The sequence below is a fragment of the Equus caballus genome, chromosome 7, assembly GCF_041296265.1.
Source record: "Equus caballus isolate H_3958 breed thoroughbred chromosome 7, TB-T2T, whole genome shotgun sequence".
In the NCBI taxonomy this organism is placed as follows: Eukaryota; Metazoa; Chordata; class Mammalia; order Perissodactyla; family Equidae; genus Equus; species Equus caballus.
Window position 1 is genome coordinate 64,524,710 of NC_091690.1, and position 20,203 is coordinate 64,544,912.

The 20,203-nt window shown below is 38.7% G+C and overlaps 1 long non-coding RNA gene across 1 annotated transcript; it reads right to left on the reverse strand.

Annotated features, from left to right (window-relative positions):
- Positions 1-596: 596 nt before the first annotated feature.
- On the reverse strand, positions 597-12,146 carry LOC111774326 (uncharacterized). Its single transcript, XR_011440670.1, has 3 exons — positions 12,024-12,146; positions 9,974-10,044; positions 597-857 (listed from the first exon to the last, which is right to left on the reverse strand). It is a non-coding gene; the product is annotated as an uncharacterized lncRNA (long non-coding RNA).
- Between the last annotated feature and the right edge of the window lie 8,057 nt (positions 12,147-20,203).

The window sequence follows — 20,203 nt, forward strand, 5'->3', positions numbered from 1 at the left end:
GTTAAGTTTGCGCACTCTGCTTCAGTGGCCTGGGGTTTTGCCAGTTCAGATCCCGGGTGCAGACGTGGCATTGTTCATCAAGCCATGCTGAGGTGGTGTCCCACATAGCACAACCAGAAGGACCTACAACTAGAATATAGAACTATGTACTGGGGGGCTTTGGGAAGAAGAGGAAGAAGAAAAAAAATTGGCAACAGATGTTAGCTCAGGTGGCAATCTTTATTAAAAAAGAAAGAAAATGTATTTATAGTTGTTACATATTTTTAAAACTTAGTCTATAGAGCATAAGGTGCTGCAGGCATGGTATCTCCATTCCTTGAGGTGTTCCCAGTGGTGTCTATGAAAAGCTTTGGAAACCAGAGTATAAATCAATGATTCCTGGCATTTTCTCATACCCAAAGGACCTTTACAGGTATTTGCTCATAAGCTATCTCATAAAAGTAATCTTCATCTTTCTTAAGTTAATCACCCTTTTGATTGTACATCATGTGCCAGACACTGTGAACATTTTCTCTCTCCCTCTCTGAGTTCTTATCAAACCTTGTTTTATTAGAGTACACTAATTACTGTAACAAACAACCCCTACATCTCAATAATTAACACAATAAAAGTTTATTTCTGGCTCACATCACAATCCAACACAGGTTAAAGGTAGGGAGAGAAACAGGGAGCCCCTTGCACCTAATGGTTCTCCTAGATCCTCTGACAGATGAGGGGAGAGAGCATGGAGAATTGCAAGGGAAAGTTTCATGGGTCAGGCCTAGAGGTGATGTTGCTCACTTCTGCCCATATTTCATTGGCCAGAACACAGTGATGCGGCTCCAAGGGAGACTAAGAAACGTAGTCCTCTTGTGTGCCTAGGAGGAAAAGGAAAATATTTTGGTGAACAACTAGTTAGCCTCTACCATGATAGTATATTATGAGGATTAAATGAATTCTTGTAAAGAGTTTAGCGCAGCATCTCTGGGCACATAGGGTTCAACAGTATCCCGTTAAACTCTTCTCAGTGAGATAGGTACTGGTATTAATCATCCTGATTTTAGAAATGAAAAACAGACTCCAAGAGGTTTTGCTTTCCCAAAATTGCATGGCTAGTAAATAGCAGGGCTGAGATTAAATCTAGGTAGGTCTGACAAGGTCCATTTTCTTAAAACTAAAATGTATTTCTTTTTTTTAGATTGGCACCTGAGCTAACAACTGTTGCCAATCATTTTTCTTCTTCTTCTTCTTCTTCTTCTTCTTCTTCTTTTCTTCTTCTTCTTCTTCTCCACAAAAGCCCCCCAGTACATAGTTGTATATTCTAGTTGTGAGTACCTCTGCTTGTACTATGTGGGACACTGCCTCAGCAAGGCCTGATGAGCGGTGCTAGGACTGCGCCCAGGATCTGAACCAGTGAAACCCTGGGCTGCTGAACCAGAATGCACAAACTTAACCACTCAGCCATGGGGCTGGCCTCTAAAATGTATTTCTTTGAGGCACTTGATGCTTGTAGGTCCTACCTTTGTTCAGACAGGTCACGCTCTCAAAGGTTCGGCTATGTTCAGCTCTTCTCATTTCCTGGGAAGTCATGTTGTACCCTTCCCATTTGTCATTCATAAATGAATTTCAGCCAATCATGGCTAAAGATGGGATTGGTTACTGTCGCTTGATTGCTACAATTTCTGTTGCACAGACCCCTAATTTCCAAAGTGGAGTGTGCTCACTCTAGAGGTATACAAGACAATCCACTGAGATGTGGTAAGAACTTTTAAACTTCTATGTATGTTTATTATTCATAAAAAATTAAACTCTATTAATATGGATTGAACTTGGCATGCACACACTTTCCCTACATTTGATGCTCACATGTCACATGAGGTATGAATAGAAGTTCTTTCACTTTCAGCATTTAGTGACATATGGCAGTTCAAAAAAGGATTTACAGATTTTTTTGAAGTCTAATTTTCGCTAAACTAAATCTCACAAAGTGAGCAACTGGTTTAAAAAGATGACTGAAAGAAAAAACCCCTGTGAGTTGAAGATGATACATAGCAGGACAAAAAAAATTGACGCTTCTACTTAGCACCAGTTACACTATGAGGTTCAATACAATGATGATCTAACCAAATCTGACAAATCGACCAAAAAAATCCAAAACTATTAAGTAGCCTATTTGAAATATTAATTTGTGTTCACCATTAATAACAAATACAGAATCCTAAGTATATATTTTGCCTTGAGATGAAATAGTTTATTTCAACTTCATGTCATTCCTGAAAAATTTTTATTTCATCTACATTTGATAATTGTATAATAATACAAGAAATAATCTATTTATATTGAGGGTATGTGCCCAAATTAAGTGTACTTAATTTGAGATTACTGACTTAGACAAAGCCTTTCCACCTTTCTCCAACTAAGAGTTCTCGCCTGTAACACAGCAGAGACTAATACCTAATGATCATGCAATAGAAGTTAGTTTGCTACTATTAACCCTACGTTCAGTTCCAAAGCCCAAGGAGGTACAGATGATTCTAATGTAGACAGACAGACATTTACTATAAACCCCACCATTTCACCTCAAGTAAACAATGTCATCTGGTCTTTCTGGAGACAGTTTCTTTGTAACCATAAAATTTGCTACACTTATAATGTTAGATCTAAAAGGCAGTCATATTGACTTGAGGAATCCCAGAAAGGACTCCTTTTAAAGGCTCTCTTTTAGAGTGACTTGAGGAAACCCAGAAAGACCTCTTAACTCCTCCTCTACCATCAAAAGCCTCGTACCTCATTCCCACCTGAAGTCCCAATAATAGCATGTATTCCTGTGAAGGAGACTACCTTTACCTTACTCCCCACTCCCGAGTTCACCTTCCCTGCTCTGTGCTCCCAAGCACCTAGTATAAACCTCAATAACAGCACTTTGAATGCAGACACCTTGTTCACGTGTCTGCCTACCTGCTGAATAACATGCTCTGGCGGGGATAAAGGCTATCTTATTCACAGGTGTTAGAGTTAGACAGTACTGACTATATGACCTTAGACATGTTACCAAACTTCTCTTGATCTAGGGTCTCATCTATAAAGTGGGAAAATACTTTATAGGGTTGCTGTGAACATTAAATGAGACAATAGGGGCCAGCTCCGTGGCCGAGTGGTTAAGTTTGCGGGTTGTGCTTCAGTGGCCCAGGGTTTCACCGGTTCCAATCCTGGATGTGGACATGGCACCACTCGTCAAGCCATGATGAGGCGGCATCCCACATGCCACAACTAGAAGGACCCACAACTAAAAATACACAGCTATGTACCAGGGAGCTTTGGGAGAAAAAGGAAAAATAAAATCTTTTTAAAAAAAGAGACAATATTTTAAAAAATATTTTGCTTATTTTCACTGTTCATTGAAAGTTATTACTGTTTTCTCTACCCCTCTCACCCAACACAATAATAAATATCTTTTGAGTGCATGTTAAGTGAAAGAATGATGAACCAATTAATTTAAGCTTTGAGATTCTCTTATACAATGAGTTTTCTTTGAATAATAATATTTCAAGAGTGTTTACTATGTCTCAGGTACTGTGGTATATGCTTTATATATGTTTGATCTTCACAACAACCGTATGAAGTAGGTACTACCTTAATCCCCATTTCATACATGAGAAAACTGAGGCTTAGTAATTTATGCACAGTTGAGCAGTGGAGCCAAGATTGGAATTCAGGTCTATCTGACTCTAGGGCCCATATTCTTAACCACCATGTTCACTGCAGAGGAATACTTAAGGTTTAAATGCCCAATTTTCAGCCATGCTCACAGCTAGTCCTGTGGTTTTATTGCCAAACACAGAACAAGCTGTATATATTTTGATTTAGAGATAACACTGCATAGACCATTCACAAACACTTCATAGAGACCATCCTGTTCCGTCCCTCACAAGGCTGTGCCCTCAGAAAAGCAATGTGCATAGCAGTGCCAGGAATCAGATCCTTTGAAGTATAGAGCCCATGAAATCAACCTGCCTGGGCTTTGGCCCATCTGCTAGTTCTGAGTCAGCTGGCAGGCAAAAGGGCCAGAGGCTCAGATCTAATCAGCTCCTGAACAGGCTCGACCACGCCACCTCCACCTTCCTCAACCTTTCTTATCCTTCCAACCTGATTTTGCCACAAGAAACTTGTTTGTGGGGGAAGGCACCATTTCCCTCAGAAATGGCCCAGTAACTCCTTTAGTCCATCTCTTGCCATGGACAGCCACACTTACTTCATAAATGACGAGTGATTGATACTCAACGCTGAAAGCTTTGGTAGTGTATCAGAATGGAGCGAAGACTTTGGAGTCAAATCTGTCAGAGTTCAAAGTCTCAGTTTGCAATATTTTTAGGCAAATTGTCTAATCTCTTTAAATTTCAGTTTTCCTATTCATAAATTAGAGATGAAAATATTAAGGATATTTTACTGAGTTGTTATAAAGATCGAGAAGCATGTGAATGAAATGTATGTAATGTACTTGGAACAGTGCCTTTGCTTACAATAAGTACTCAGATGTTATCTATAACTATTAGCCTGGGGTAAGTGAGAGTCTATTCAATGGAGACTTTATTCCTCTCCACCTAGAAAGTTCTTGTGTAAATTAAAAAACCTTTGGCACAGAGCAAGTGCTCCAAACATTGATCCATTTGATCAGTAAACTCCTCTTCTCTTTTCCACTTTAATAATAATAAATGACTGGAGTTTCTTCCATCACAAGCCTGGGTGAGGTGTTGCCTTGCTGTCAGTACAAATGGGAAAACACTATTGGAGATTAGGTAAACATCCAAGTAATTTCTCTAGCTGGACTGTACTAGGCCTTAAGGATTTTATATCAAGGTAAGGGCCAGACGTGTTTAGAAAACTGTATAGTTTACATGACATTCAGTTTTCCTGTAACCAATCTGATCCTCACAACTTTATGGGATAGTTTTCATACTACATTTGGAATTATTTAGAACATTTGTTTTACACATCATTCTCCTCCACTATAAGACAAGGACAATTTTTTTCGTCATCTTTCTCTACCCAGATAAAATTTCACAGATGAGAACACTGGTCTAAAAGAGTTTTCAGTGGGTTTCTGAATGGGGAGAGGTAAAAAAGAAACAGAAATCATTCCATCCAGAAAGCCAGAGATATGTTACCTACATAAAATAAGCTTTGTGACAAACCTTAATTTCTTTATCTGTAAAATTACATAATCCCTACTTCAAAAGCCTTAAAAAGATAAAGAATGTAATCATGGTCCTTTGGTTGTAGCACATATTAATGAACCTAAAAATAAGTTGGATACAATTTCTGCTCATAAAAAGAAAATTGAGGGGCTGGCCCTGTGGGCGAGTGGTTAAGTTCGCGTGCTCCGCTGCAGGTGGCCCAGTGTTTCATTGGTTCCAATCCTGGGCTCGGACATGGCACTACTCATCTTAACCACGCAGCATCCCACATGCCACAACTAGAAGGACCCACAATGAAGTATATGTACTGGGGGGCTTTGGGGAGAAAAAGGAAAAAAAAAAAATAAAAATCTTAAAAAAAAAAAAGAAAATTGAATATGACCATTAGTTAATGGTCAGGAGGCACGGTGTGATTTTCTCAAATCTACAAAGGACTGATAAAGAATGGCAGCACTATACAGCACTGTAAGTACTACAAGTTAACAGAACTATGTTTCTAGGCTGCCTAGATACCCAGAGATATTTCCAGGGCTGAGTTCTTAACCTGGGGCTGAGAACACTCCAAAAGTATGGGTTTTACACAAATACAGATGTGGAGGTGTAGGGTAAGGCAAGGGACTTGATTGTTTCTTTTTGTGTATAGTAGGAGAGGTGACATCCTGCATGGGTCCACAGTTTTTACAAAATTCTTAGAGGTCCACACACCCAAAGAATCACTACTAGGGCATGAGAAAAATCCCTATTCATTCAACGAATATCCACCAAGCACTTACTATGTAAAGGTACCATGCTGTCTGTGCCCTCATATAGAGAATGATATGAAAAACAATTATTCTGAATACTTCCAATGATTTATGGCATGAAAAAATTTTTCTTCTTTTTGTTATTGGACAAACAGGCTCCCTTTGTGATGTCTCTCTATCCATCTGCCTATCTTAATGACCTACAGAAGACAGGCCTGTATAAAGTGCCTAGCACACAGTAGGCCCTCAACTGCAAGTTCCTGTCCCTTCACTTATCAATTTAAATCCACATCCATCGCCACCACCTTTTCCCCCTCTCTAGTGCTATGTTAATATTCATTGAAGTGAGTTCTTGCTGTTGGAGTATGTTATCCACGATGGGAGTAGGAGACATGGTGTGATTTTCCCATATCTACACACCTATAAAGGATGGAGCACTGTAAGTCTTTAAATAAGATAGGTCAAATACCCTACATTAAAAGTTCTGGCACACAGAAGGTACTGAATGAATAGTGACTTAAACAAACAAAAAAATCAAAATCAGAAGAACAACAGGTACAGACCCAGAGGAAGTGAGAATAGAACATTGGTAAGTTTTAGAGGGTTTCATAGTCATAAAATGTAAAACTACAAGGGACCTTAGAGTATACACAGTCATTCTATAAATGAGAAGACTGAGGGTCAAAGAGCTCTATCACCGGAGCCCAATTCAGATCAGTCTTAACTTTGCAGCTTCTGACATCAAACTAAATATCATATTGCAGGCGAGTAGATTTTGGCTTACAGACCTATTTTTCCACCTCTCCCCTACCAGACTGTTAGACTTCCAAGGGCACATCCGTGTTTAGTTATCTTGATGGCCCCAGAATCTACCTAGTGTAATATCTGACACCTAGTGGATACTCAATGAATATTTGCTGAAGAAACAAAAGTCCTGTTTTAAGCACAAAAGGAAATGTGAAAATACATATAGTATAGCTCCTGATCTCAAAGGAACTTACAACTTAGTGGTCATGTATCCTCAATATAGTGAGCAGTACGCAAACTTAAGTGGGAAATAAAGGAGGACAGAAGGTAGGGAAAGATTGAGTGAAGGCTTCACCTATCTCAATGTTCTATTATGAACATTAATGCTATAGTGTGGAACAGACCCTTTAATGTCCTTTCATACAGCTGTGGCTGATGATAAAAAACCTTACTGGGTGACAGGAAAATAGAACAGATGTAAGCAGTTTATCTAAAAATGCTTTCCCTAATTGCACAATATTTTTTTATTTTTAAAGTAATTGAGATGGACAGCCTTAGACAAAACTGCATCATCTTAGAATTTGTTACCATAAAGAATCAAGTCCCAAAGGAAAACAATAATTAATGTCACCGAAAACCAAGTCATTCTGGAAAACATTTTGTGGGCTTCCTTTGGAAGATAAACTTAAGTGTTACAGTAATAGCTTTATGGTCATGGCATTAAACATAGGACATAAAAGCTCAGCTATCAAGAAATAATATTTTATTCTCAAATATCACGGCCCTCTCTGGACTGGGAATCAAGGATTCCAATTGTCTCTAGTCCAGGCCATGTAGGATTTCATGAAGCAATGTTCTATTTTCTTCACTGTCTGAAACAGTCTACTTCACTAGCACAAAATCTGTCACAAAAGAATTAGGTGATAAGGGGTGATTCAATTATTACGTAAAGGACTAAGGAATCCAAAGTTTTATAATTTACTTATTCCTTAAACAATAGCTGTATACCTGCTGTGTATGTGTCAGGCAGAAGAAAGAGTGTACTAACTACAGGTAACAATAACATCGGGCTGCCAAAGTCAGCTTACCGGTTTATGAGGCAGTCATTTTGCAGCTTTGTGCTAAAAGGGAAGGAAAGTTAGAAGGTAGAATCAAGTTGTTTCCTAGACATTGAAATCAGCTTTTGGGGAACATTGTGAACTTTAAAGGTGGTTTTCTGATTCTCTCCACTGGCCTACAATTAGTCATGGGTTCTACCTTTCCCAGGTCAAGTAATAAATGATGCAGTATATTCACAATTATTTTCACCAAAATATAAATTGTCATGTGGTCTGCACAAGAACTACAAGATAAAAGAGGATACTGGAAATTAAAATTATTCTGTAAAGTCTGGGATTATGCTGTCACTGTGTTTATGCTCCCAAGTATCAAATCACCTAGATAACTATTCTGGAAATGACTACAGGTTGACAATCCCTTATCCTAAATCCTTGGGACCAGGTATGATGCAAAACTTAGAAATCCTGAGAGTTTAGAATGGCAGTAAGGTCCATACACCAGGCATTATGGGATGTCCCCAGCAGAGCACACTACAATGAAACAGTATTTCTGCAGTGAAGTGAATGAACGCTCACACTAAGTAGCATGGGTAAAGCCTGTAAATGGCTTCACATCAGTACAGGTCAGGCCAGGTTTTACTTCCCAGCTACCCAATTTCTTCAAATGTAAAATTTCTATTTATTTTCTTCAAGTTATGGATTGACCAACATGAGTCAGAACTGTAATAATCTGTATATGCACTAACTTAGAGATATTGTTCTAGTGTTCCCCATGTGGATCAAAAGGGCTTAAAAAACACTCTTCACTCTCATCGACATTTTCTTAGTCATCATTAACAATGATGTTTTTGTCCAAGCTACTTTACTGCTTTCTAAAAAAGCCATGTGAAAATATACCCCACTGATATTGATGGGGGGTGGGGAGATAGAGGGGGCATTAAAAAATTCCCTTAGGGGCCGGCTCCGTGGCCGAGTGGTTAAGTTCGTGCGCTCCACTGCAGCAGCCCAGGGTTTGGATCCTGGGCGCGGACATGGCATCGCTCGTCAGGCCACGTTGAGGCGGCATCCCATATCCCACAACTAGAAGGATCTGCAACTAAGATATACAACTGTGTACAGGGGGGATTTGGGGAGATAAAGCAGGAAAAAAAAAAAAAAAAGATTGGCAACAGTTGTTAGCCCAGGTGCCAATCTTTAAAAAAAAAAAAAAAAAATTCCTTTAGCTGTAAATTACCAACACAAACCCCAGAAACCCTGAAATGTTCTTGGAGGGTAGAATAGAAAAGCAAAAAAGATACCAAGCATATTGTGAAGGCAAAGCAGAGAAAATTATTACAGGATAAACTACAGCTTATCCATCAAGTTTTAAAAATACTATATATTTTCAAATAAGACTTTTATAAATGTGCTTTAAATAGTTACGGAACTTTTATTTCATCATCCGGTCTTAGTTTCCCATAACTGTGTCTCTTTGGGAAATGTGGGAAAAAGACTACATTTGTAGTCTTGGCCAAATGGAGATACTTAAGTCTGGGACATTTACTTTGTTTCCTTTTTTGTTTCCCCTAAAGTAAAGGATACAGTAGTTCTTGTGTAGCAGATTTTAAAGGTTGAACAATCCTGGGTTCTATTCTCAATTCCTCTACTTGTTAATGTGTGACCCTGGGCAGATTTGTGCCTTAATTTTAAAATGGAGGTGGTTCCTAATGAAAATGGTTGCTAAATATATACTTATGGCAGTACTTATTAGCTTTCTGTTGAAACTGAATATTCCTCTTCATTCACTTATTGAATGTCTACTAAGGAAGAAGAGGTATTTTTAATTTCTACAGTTGGAGGTAGGTTAACAATGAAATGTTTGAGTAGCGTTGAGAAACAGAGGTACCACAGATTTGAAGCTGACCAGGTGAGGATAAACTGAGTATGCCAGGCACTTTCCTAGGCTTTTGGAATACATCAGATACAGTGAACAAAACAGACAAAAATCCCTCCCTCATGGAGGTTGCACACCACTGGGACCACTTGAAGATGCTAAGCTCTACTCTTTAATTCTATCTACAAGAGACACTACTTGGGTTACAAACAACCCCTCCAATCTGTTCATTTATAGAGTAAATAGAGTTCTATAGTTAGTCCCTACTATGTTGTTCTGTCTTTCATGTTGTACCTTGATGAATGTTCTCTAAAATTGTGAATCCCTTATGAAAAAGGTGCATTCATGCATTCTGTTATTGAGCTCCTAATAACGTACCAAATGTGGTGGATGTAGACCAGCTTGGATACTAAATCCACTTTCAGACAATTCCAAAGCAGCCTCTTCCCCTGCTCCCCATGGAACAAATAGAGATAATTTAGTTTGTTTTTTTTTTTGAGGAAGATTAGCTCTGAACTAACTACGGCCAATCCTCCTCTTTTTGCTGAGGAAGACTGGCCCTGAGCTAACATCCATGCCCATCTTCCTCTACTTTATACATGGGATGCCTACCACAGCATGGCTTTTGCCAAGTGGTGCCATGTCCGCACCCAGGATTGGAGCTGGCGAACCCCAAACCGCCGAGAAGCAGAACGTGCAAACTTAACCTCTGTGTCACTGGGCCGGCCCCTAGTTTAGCACTTTCTAAAAAGTATCTGAGTCTTCACCACGAGAAATATAACTTCCTTAAATCCACTTTATGGTGTAAATATTTTGATTTTGAATTACATGAGGTAAGGCATCACAAGGTTTTCAGCGCTTAGGTCTCTAGAGATTTTAATCAGGCCTTGGATACAACTGTGAAAAAGAGAAAGTTCCTATCATCAAAAAGTTTCATCAGGGGCCAGCCCTGTGGCCGAGTGGGTAAGTTTGTGCGCTCCACTTTGGTGGCCCAGGGTTCGGATCCTGGGCGTGGACATGGCACCGCTCATTAGGCAATGTTGAGGTGGCATTCCACATGCCACAACTAGAAGGACCTACATCTAAAATATACAACTATGTACTGGGGGGATTTGGGGAGAAAAAAGCAGGAAGAAAAAGAAGACTGGCAACAGTTGTTAGCTCAGGTGCCAATCTTTAAAAAAAAAAAAGTTTAACCAGTATTTTTTTTTTTTGAGGAAGATCAGCTCTGAGCTAACATCCGCCGCCAATCCTCCTCTTTTTCCTGAGGAAGATGGGCCCTAAGCTAACATCCATGTCCATCTTCCTCTACTTTATATGTGGGACGCCTACCACAGCATGGCTTGCCAAGCGGTGCCATGTCCACACCCAGGATCCAAATGGCAAACACTGGGCCACCAAAGCAGATGTGTGAACCTAACCACTGTGCCACCGGGCCAGCCCTAACCAGTGTTCTTAATCAGAAGTTCACAGAATTCAGGCGGTCCATGAACTTGGACGGGAAAAATTACATCTCTATTTTCAAGAGCTTCTAATAAAATTTGAATGTAGGCAATGGATCACAGTAGTGTGAACAGTAAATGTGACTGTCACAGGTGAACTGATATATTCATATTACGATTGCTGCAGACAACTTGAAATATCATTTACGCTCATCACTATGTTGAAATTACAGTAGCTATTAGAGCCAGTGCTAGATCTTGTTAATGAGTCATTAAAGCATACATAGTCCTTTATCAAAAACTTGTGGGGCTGGCCTGGTGGCACAGCCATTAAGTTCCCACATTCCGCTCCAGTAGGCCAGGATTCACTGGTTCAGATCCTGGGTGTGGACCTACGCACCACTTGTCAAGTCATGCTGAGGCAGGCATCCCACATAAAATAGAGGAAGATAGGCACAGATGTTAGCTCAGGGCCAGGCTTCCTCAGCAAAAAAAAAAAAAGAAAAGAAAAGAAAAAAAAAGAGGAGGATTGGATGCAGATGCTACTCAGGCCTAATCTTCCTCAAAAAAAAAAAATTTTGTTAGGGAGGCTGGCCCCGTGGCCTAGTGGTTATGTTTGGCAGGCTCCACTTCAGTGGCTCAGGTTCGGTTCCCAGGTGCAGACCTATACCTCTTGCTGGTTGCCATGCTGTGGCAGCAACCCACATACAAGATAGAGGAAGACTGGCACAGATGTTAGTTCAGGGCAACTCTTCCTCAAGTAAAAAAAAAAAAAAGTTAAACATCTTATAATTATTTCAATATTATTGGCTTCCTCTGTAATCCAATATACTGTACTTTATTATGCATTTAAAAACATTTTTTTTTCCTGAAAGGTGGCCTATATTAACTTTTACTACATTGACAAAGGGGTCCAGGACAATAAAAAGGTTGAGTTTAATAGTCTAGAGGGCCTTATACTTGGTAATTACTCAATATATACTTACAGAATGAAAGAAATGGATGTAGATCTGGTTGAAACTCTGCCTCCCAAATACTGATACTTTGGATATCTATAATAAGAGTATTGCAGGGCTTCTTATTCGAAAAACAAATTTTTTTAATCAAATACTTTAGATGAAGACATGGGTCATATAATTTGATCATTTCCCTAAAAATACCTTATTATACACTTTAATTAAGCAATACTTGTTAATGTGGTTGGATTATATTCTTCGCTGAATATACATACACAGAAACATTTAAAAAATTTTGACATCTGTGTTTTGGAATTGGAGCAGGAATAAGAGGTACTGAGCACAATGGAAAAAAGACTGCATTAGGAAGACAACAAAGAGAGGGGGCCTGTTATTTAGAGGTCTGACTTTGGTGAATTATTTTACCTTGATGCTTTTCAGTAAAATTAGATGGAGAAGAATCACCTGGTGAGTTTATTGAAAATGCAGATCCCCAGATCTCACCCTCAGATTTTTAAGCAGCATATCTAGGTTCGTACACCAGAATCTGCATTTTTACCATGTATCCCAGGAGAATCTGACGCTGGAAGCCTGTAGACCACTATACATTACAGAAAACTATGTATCTGTTGTTCTATGCTAAATGTTACATTTTTAAAGATAAGGAAACAGATTCAAAAAGTTAATTTGCCCTAAACTGACACCTTAGTTACTAGTCACCAGACCAGGAATCCAGAAACCAGGCCTGACTCCAAGGCAGTTCTTTTGAGCTATGCCTTTGGAATTTCTTACAGATCTAACATTCCTCAAGTGGGTTATAAAGCTTGAACTCATTTCAGGTATTTGCAGACCAAACCCTGAAAATGGTTTTATTTTACACAATACTTTCCTTATCTTCTCAATCTTTACACTGTCAGTGATAGAGTCCTTCAGATATGTATCTCTCTCATGATTTACAATGCATATCACATATATGTGTGTGTACCACATATATACACACATCATATATATGGTACACACAAAATATTTAGTGTCTAAAGTATCATTTATTAAGCTAAGTATTTGGTAAACAAAACTGATGGGACATTGACTTACAACACTGAAGGCAGAGAAAATCATACTCTTCATGATAAAAAAACGGCTTAATTTTGAAGGGTATATGTACTTGCAGTAAATCCTAATTTATGGTGAGCAGACTTGCAAAAAACTTTTTGCCTCAAAAAGTGATCTCACGCGTGATAGTGCTTTACATATTCATTCAATTCTTACTGCAACCCAATGAGGAAGATATTATCCCCACTGCACAGATGAAACTGGGGCACAGAGCAAAACAACTTGCTCAAAGTCAACACTGTAATTGGCAGAAGTGTGATTTTAACCCAGGCCAACTTGCTCTGAGACTACGCTCTAGGCCTCTACACTATACTCCCTTTTGAGTGCTTATTAAATGTTAAGCATTTTTCATATATTTCCTTAATTCTTAGCAAAACTCAATGAAGTCGGCAAATATTATTATTTCTTTTTTTGAGGAAGATTAGCCCTGAGCTAACTGCTGCCAATCCTCCTCTTTTTGCTGAGGAAGACTGGCCCTGAACTAACATCCATGCCCATCTTCCTCTACTTTATATGTGGGACGCCTGCCACAGCACGGCTTTTGCCAAGCAGTGCCACGTCCACAGCCGGGATCTGAACTGGCAAACCTGGGCCACTGAGAAGTGGAATGTGTGAACTTAACCACTGTGCCACCGGGCCGGCCCAAATATTTTTATAGTATTGAAAACTGAGTCTCAGAATAACAAACATGTCTGAAGTCATGTTAAGTGTTGAGATTCAAACCCAAATCATTCTGTTGCTAAAGCCCATAGTCTTAATGACTAAACCAACTTCCCAAGATCATATGGTGATGATCTTAAGAGGATTTATCCATCTTAGTGTCTAACAGTATAAACACACACAATGTGAAAGGCTGTAATTCTATTTTGACCTCAACTAGTGCAAAAATATTTTAACAGCATGTCCCTGTCAGTTATCAGAGGAATTGATTTCAAGTTGTCTGAACTGTTAAATGTCTTTTAACTGAACTCGACTGTACCAAGATTTATTCTCAAAATTTGGGGTTATCTCAAACTACAATGGGTCATACATAACCTTTGGGTCTCTACTTAGGTTACTGAAAAAGCAGAATGGGCTCAGGCATGTAAGTGAACAGCCTATATGATGTTTCTCAGACAATTGAGCAGGTATTACATTAATAAATAACAATGAAGTTAATAACTAATCACCTTAGCAGTAAACAGGGGTGTCAAATAGCTTTCTGAATGTGCATATAACCTTGGACCCATGACAATAAACAATTACTATGTTAACATTTGTTTTCATGCCTTTCCCTCCCTCCCTCCAAACGGTGAAATGGTAGGAGATCGCTGGACAGTCTTACATTCTCCAGAAAGAGGTATTAGCTTGGACACAGTCGAGTTTTAGTCTAAACTGGGGAGTCACACTGGATGTATGAGGCCTTGCACTATGTATTGTAGTTCAAAATTAAACTTAGAGCAGAGAGCAAGTCAACTGGTAGCCATAAGCTTGTCCTTTCCTAGAAATACCTCAGGTAACTCCTTCTGGTGCATATCTCATCAAAGGTAATGAAATCATGTTTGGACATACTGAGTCCCAATGCCATATCTAGTAATAACCAACTTCCTTTGATATATTTTTTGATTATACTGAATCTTATCTGTCTTAGCTGCTCCTTTTTTTTTTTTTTTTAAGATTTTATTTTTTCCTTTTTCTCCCCAAAGCCCCCCGGTACATAGTTGTGTATTCTTCGTTGTGGGTTCTTCTAGTTGTGGCATGTGGGACGCCGCCTCAGCGTGGTCTGATGAGCAGTGCCATGTCTGTGCCCAGGATTCGAACCGACGAAACACTGGGCTGCCTGCAGCGGAGTGCTCGAACTTAACCACTCGGCCACGGGGCCAGCCCCAGCTGCTCCCTTTTTTTTGCTGACATCTTTCCATTTATTCCGCCAGTTAAACCTCTGAAGGGAAACAGCAGCTCATTTAAATTCAGTAACGGGATTAGAAAGTTCAGATTATAGAAAACTTAGTTCATAACTGTATCAGAATTGCATTTTCCACTTTTGTGGAGGGCTTTGTTGCCCTGTTGTTTTTCTTTCCTTGGGTATTTTTCTGTATTTCTACAATCATACTTTCCTCACATAAGGAATCTAAAGAATTCAACTATCTCAGATTTCTCTTCTTCTAAGTAACGTATATTGATAACCACAGCTGGGCAAGAAGAGACAAGGGCTGTTCAAGCGTAACGTTGGTTCACCTGAAGACTGTTTTCACTAACAGTGGTTGTAAGGACCCCAGTCAGATTTGGCCATGAAGCATTAATGATACAGGTATAAATGGCGGCCACCACCTTTTAGAACCAGAAATTTCTCAAAAGCAGCTGAGGCTCATGGTTATTGCTATGTTTTTTTGGAATAATCATAAAAATGCACTACTCGTGGAGTACCAGTTTGGTTAAATAGGCAGCCATGAAAGACCTGGAAATAAGTGAGAAGTGGGAAGGAAAAATAAATCAAATGAAAAGCATTATTAGGTAGAAAAAAATGGCAAAAGTACTTTAGAGCTCTTCCCCCTCAACTCCTGGCCCCATTTCAGGGCAGGATATAATTTTAAGTCCTGACTCCTTTGGGAAATGATCAGACTGCCCTAAAGTAGAATGTGATTTTGACCTTTAACTAGGAAGATTTAAATATAAACCATCTTTTGATGCCACATGCCCTCTGTAACCTATTATTTCTTGCCTCTTTCAGAGCCAAACTTCTTAAAAGTTATCTACATTCTGGGGCTGGCCCCGTGGCCGAGTGGTTAAGTTCGCGCGCTCCGCTGCAGGCGGCCCAGTGTTTCGTTAGTTCGAATCCTGGGCGCGGACATGGCACTGCTCATCAGACCACGCTGAGGCAGCGTCCCACATGCCACAACTAGAAGAACCCACAACGAAGAATACACAACTATGTACCGGGGGGCTTTGGGGAGAAAAAGGAAAAAATAAAATCTTTAAAAAAAAAAAAGTTATCTACATTCAGAACCTATTTCTTTCCCCACTCCCATTCATTCACTCCTCAAATCTCTGAAACCTGGCTTCTTAGTACGCCACTAATTCTTAAGACTTTCCATACAAGCAACCCAGAACTCCAACAAATGCCAAACAGGTCCCAAGAACGAAAAAGATGAGAGAGTAGAGTGTACCTGGAAAACAAGAAAATCCAGCAACCTGTCTCAGGCAAATACATTGCCAGATGAAAAGCAACAAAAATTGTTCATAAATTATCTCAGGAGCAAGAAACAGAGAAGCAAACAATTTTAGAAAGACACACAAATGTGAATGCTGAAAACAGATGTCACAGAACTGCAACTCAAAAGAGGCATAATGCCCAACATTAAAAAAAAAAGTAAACAGAGTTGAAATGGAGAGTCTTGCATTGAGATTGTCAAATGCAAAATAAATAAATGTAAAGTTCATCACCAAAAGTAACACTAATTTTCATTACATTCTCAATTGCTGAGACAGAGTGAAAAAAAAAATAGTTGCACCATACTATTGTTAGGAAGGTATTTCATTGAAACAGCATGAGACTGGTAAAGGTCATGTACACTATAACTTATGTGAGATGCTACTTACGTGCAGTACAGCAATTGTAACGGAAGTGTTCTACTGTTATTTGCAATAGTACAGTTTTATACATTACCACTTCGGCAATTGCTTTATTTCAGCATATTTAAAAACTTAAAATAGGTTTTTCTGTCTTGTATATAAAATACTATGAAACAGTCACAAGGAAATGGCTCTACATATGCTGACGCTGAGCCAGGAGAATAAATGCTGTCCAGTTCGAGGAGGACAACTGCTAAGAAACTATAAAAGATTCCACTTAATACTACATTAATGACTAAAAGTCTAGTGGGGGAGGGTAAGGTAGCAGGAGAGTTGAGTTTTCTCTTGGCTCAAAGTCTTAAAACATTTATAACTTAGGTTATGTCAATTATTATGGTTACTGAACTTTATCTTCCGGTGGTGAAGTAGCTCAAACAAGTCCCCACGCTATTCAATCTGAAAAGCACCTATGTGCTAAATTCATCAAATGAGGAGTTAGGTGTGAAGAGGGTGGCTCTGATGAACATTTCCTAAAACGTTTTAAGATAGAACTCACTGAGGATTAACCTTTACGGCAAATCCAAATGCACACAGCACCCTCAAAGATTCTATATCAAATTAAGAATTATGAATATGTACCTACTTACATAATTGCTTACAATTGCACATCTCTGCAATTCCCTTACATGGCTATATTCAAGAACATTTATATTCAATTAAATTTATCTTCAAACACAGATGGTCCCAATTTATGATGGTTCGTTCGACTTACGGTTTTTCAACTTTACGATGGTGTGAAAGCGATATGCATTCAGTAGAAACCATACTTCAAATTATGAATTTTGATCTTTTCCAAGGCTAGCAATATGCAGTCCAATACTCTTTTGTGATGCTGGGCACACACAGCAAGCTGCAGCTCCCAGTCAGCCACGCGATCATTAGGGTAAACAATTCACACAACCGTTCTGTAGCCATACCACCATTCTGTTCTTCACTTTTAGTCCAGTATTCATTAAATTACATGATATTCAATGCTTTATTACAAAATTGGCTTTGTTAGATGATTTTGTCCAACTGTAGGCTAACGTCAGTGTTCTGAGCACATTTAAGGTAGGCGAGGCTAAGCTACGATGTTTGGTACATTAAGTGTATTAAATTCATTTTCAACTTAAAATATTTTCAATACACAATGGGTTTATTGGGACATAACCCAACCCTAAGTTGAGGAAGATCTGTACTTACTCTTGCAAAGAAATGTTTTCTAGTGCCACCTTCATTATCCAAACCTATTAAAAATTGAGAAATAAAAATCATAGGATAAATAGGGCTCATTTTTCTGGTTAATCATTAAATATGGACATTTGGATTTCAAATCTTGACCTTGGGATATTTACTGCATTACCTTTAGCGGCATATTAAATCTAGCAGCTAAAACTGTGTGTTTGTTACAAACACAACAGTGGGTTGACTAAACTAGAAAATGTTTTAATTTTTCCAGAATATTGTTAACTCAAAATGTTTAAAATATGAAATATTAAAAGTTTCCAGAATTAAAGATCTTCCCTAGGGAAACTCCAACTGTTGAACCCTGAATGGCATGTTCATCTATGTACACTTACAGAAACGTACATTAGAAAACATTTAACTCAATCTAAGGTGAGGTCTGGAAAGATCTTTTGGTAAAATGCTTTTCTCTTTTTCCCCCTTAAATTTGCTTGTCTCAACTCTGTGATCAGGTTAGAATAATCCCTAATGTAACTGTTAGGTCTATATTGCATTTGGGTTGCTGGGATTTCATTTCTGAGACAGGTAAGAAAATTGTTTCTACTTTGGAAAACAGATACAGAAAGGCAGACAACGTGACAGACAGCTGTTCTCTCATAGCTTGGAATATAAAAGCATTACCTTAGAACTTTGTAAGGCATGAAACATTTTTCATAATTTAGAACATCATTTTCTTCTAGAGAATTAGCTACAGCGATTCTCAATGAAGACAGGGCCTGATTTTCATAATCAACTGTGGGCTTTTTAAGCTGTACAGGTGCACAAGCAAAATCTTACTGTTACGTAATTTTTTTTACTTTAGCCACTCCAGGCACTACCATAACCTCTTATTATTTTGCATTCCTTATGTGGTATGGGTTGAAAAAAGATTGTTGCCCTATATCTTCACTATATCAAAGGAAGAAATGGAACTGTATTTTGATAAGAACTTAGTCATACAAGTTTGATTTAACAAACTGTTGAAAGAGTACATCTGAGGTAATCCCTGTCCTCGTGGCCCTAACTGCTCTGGGACTACTTTTTAAAAACTTAAAAAATCCAAAACAAATTTACATGTCTCAAAGTCCTTTGCTAAATGCTTTACATAGATTATTTTGTTTAATCCTCACCAACACTGCTATGAAGCTATATTGTCACTGAAGCTTAGAATGTTACTAATTTCTGTGATACTGAGCAAGCCATTCAAGATAAATTTCAAACTGAAGCAACAGGAATCCAGAGGCCACTGGTATTATTCTCCAAAACACTAAAGGCAGTCAGTTTTCATGTACCATCTCCAAAATCTTTTTGCTCTAAGATGGACCCATTAAGTGTTTGACTCTTGGGGCTGCTTTAAGAATTTCAAATGCTTGTTTTCTTGGGTCTTATCTTTATTCCTTGACAGGTAGGGATGAAAGAACGTTACAGGATTCTGAATGTAAAGACCCCAAATTTAGCAATTAAGTCAAAGAATTTAGAGCTAAAAAAAAGGATACTCTATTATATACCATATACCCAAATATCAAGAATACTAAGCTAACATCAACAGGCACAAGAGAAGACGTTCAACATCATTAACTACCAGGGAAATGCAAATCAAAACTACAATGAGATATCACCTCACTCCTGTCGCAATTGCTCTCATCAATTGCTCTCATTAACGAGACACGAAATAAGTGTTGGAGAGGATGTGGAGAGAAGGGAACTCTTATACACTGCTGTTGGGAGTGCAAACTGGTGCATCCACTAAGGAAAACAGTATAGAGATTCCTCAAAAAATTAAGACTAGAACTACCATACGATCGATCTAACTATTCCACTGCTGGGTATTTATCCAAAGAACATGAAAACATGAATTCGTAAAGATACAGGCACCCCGACATTCACTGATGCATATTCACAATAGCCAAGACTTGGAAGCAACCTAGGTGCCCATCAAGGGACAAATGGATAAAGATGTGGTATATACACACAATGGAATACCAGTCAGTCATAAAAAATGATGACATCTGGCCATTTGTGACAACATGGATGCACCTTGAGGATGTTATGCTAAGTGAAATAAATCAAAGGGAGAAAAGCAAATACCATAAGATCTTACTCCTAAGTAGAAGATAAAAAGAACACTCAATCACATAGAGAGAGACTGGACTGGTGGTTACCAGAGGGGAAGCGGGGAGGGAGGAGAGCAAAAGGGGTGATTAAGCACATGTGTGTGGTGATGGATTGTAATTAGTCTTTGGGTGGTGAACATGATGTAATCTACACAGAAAAGGAAATAT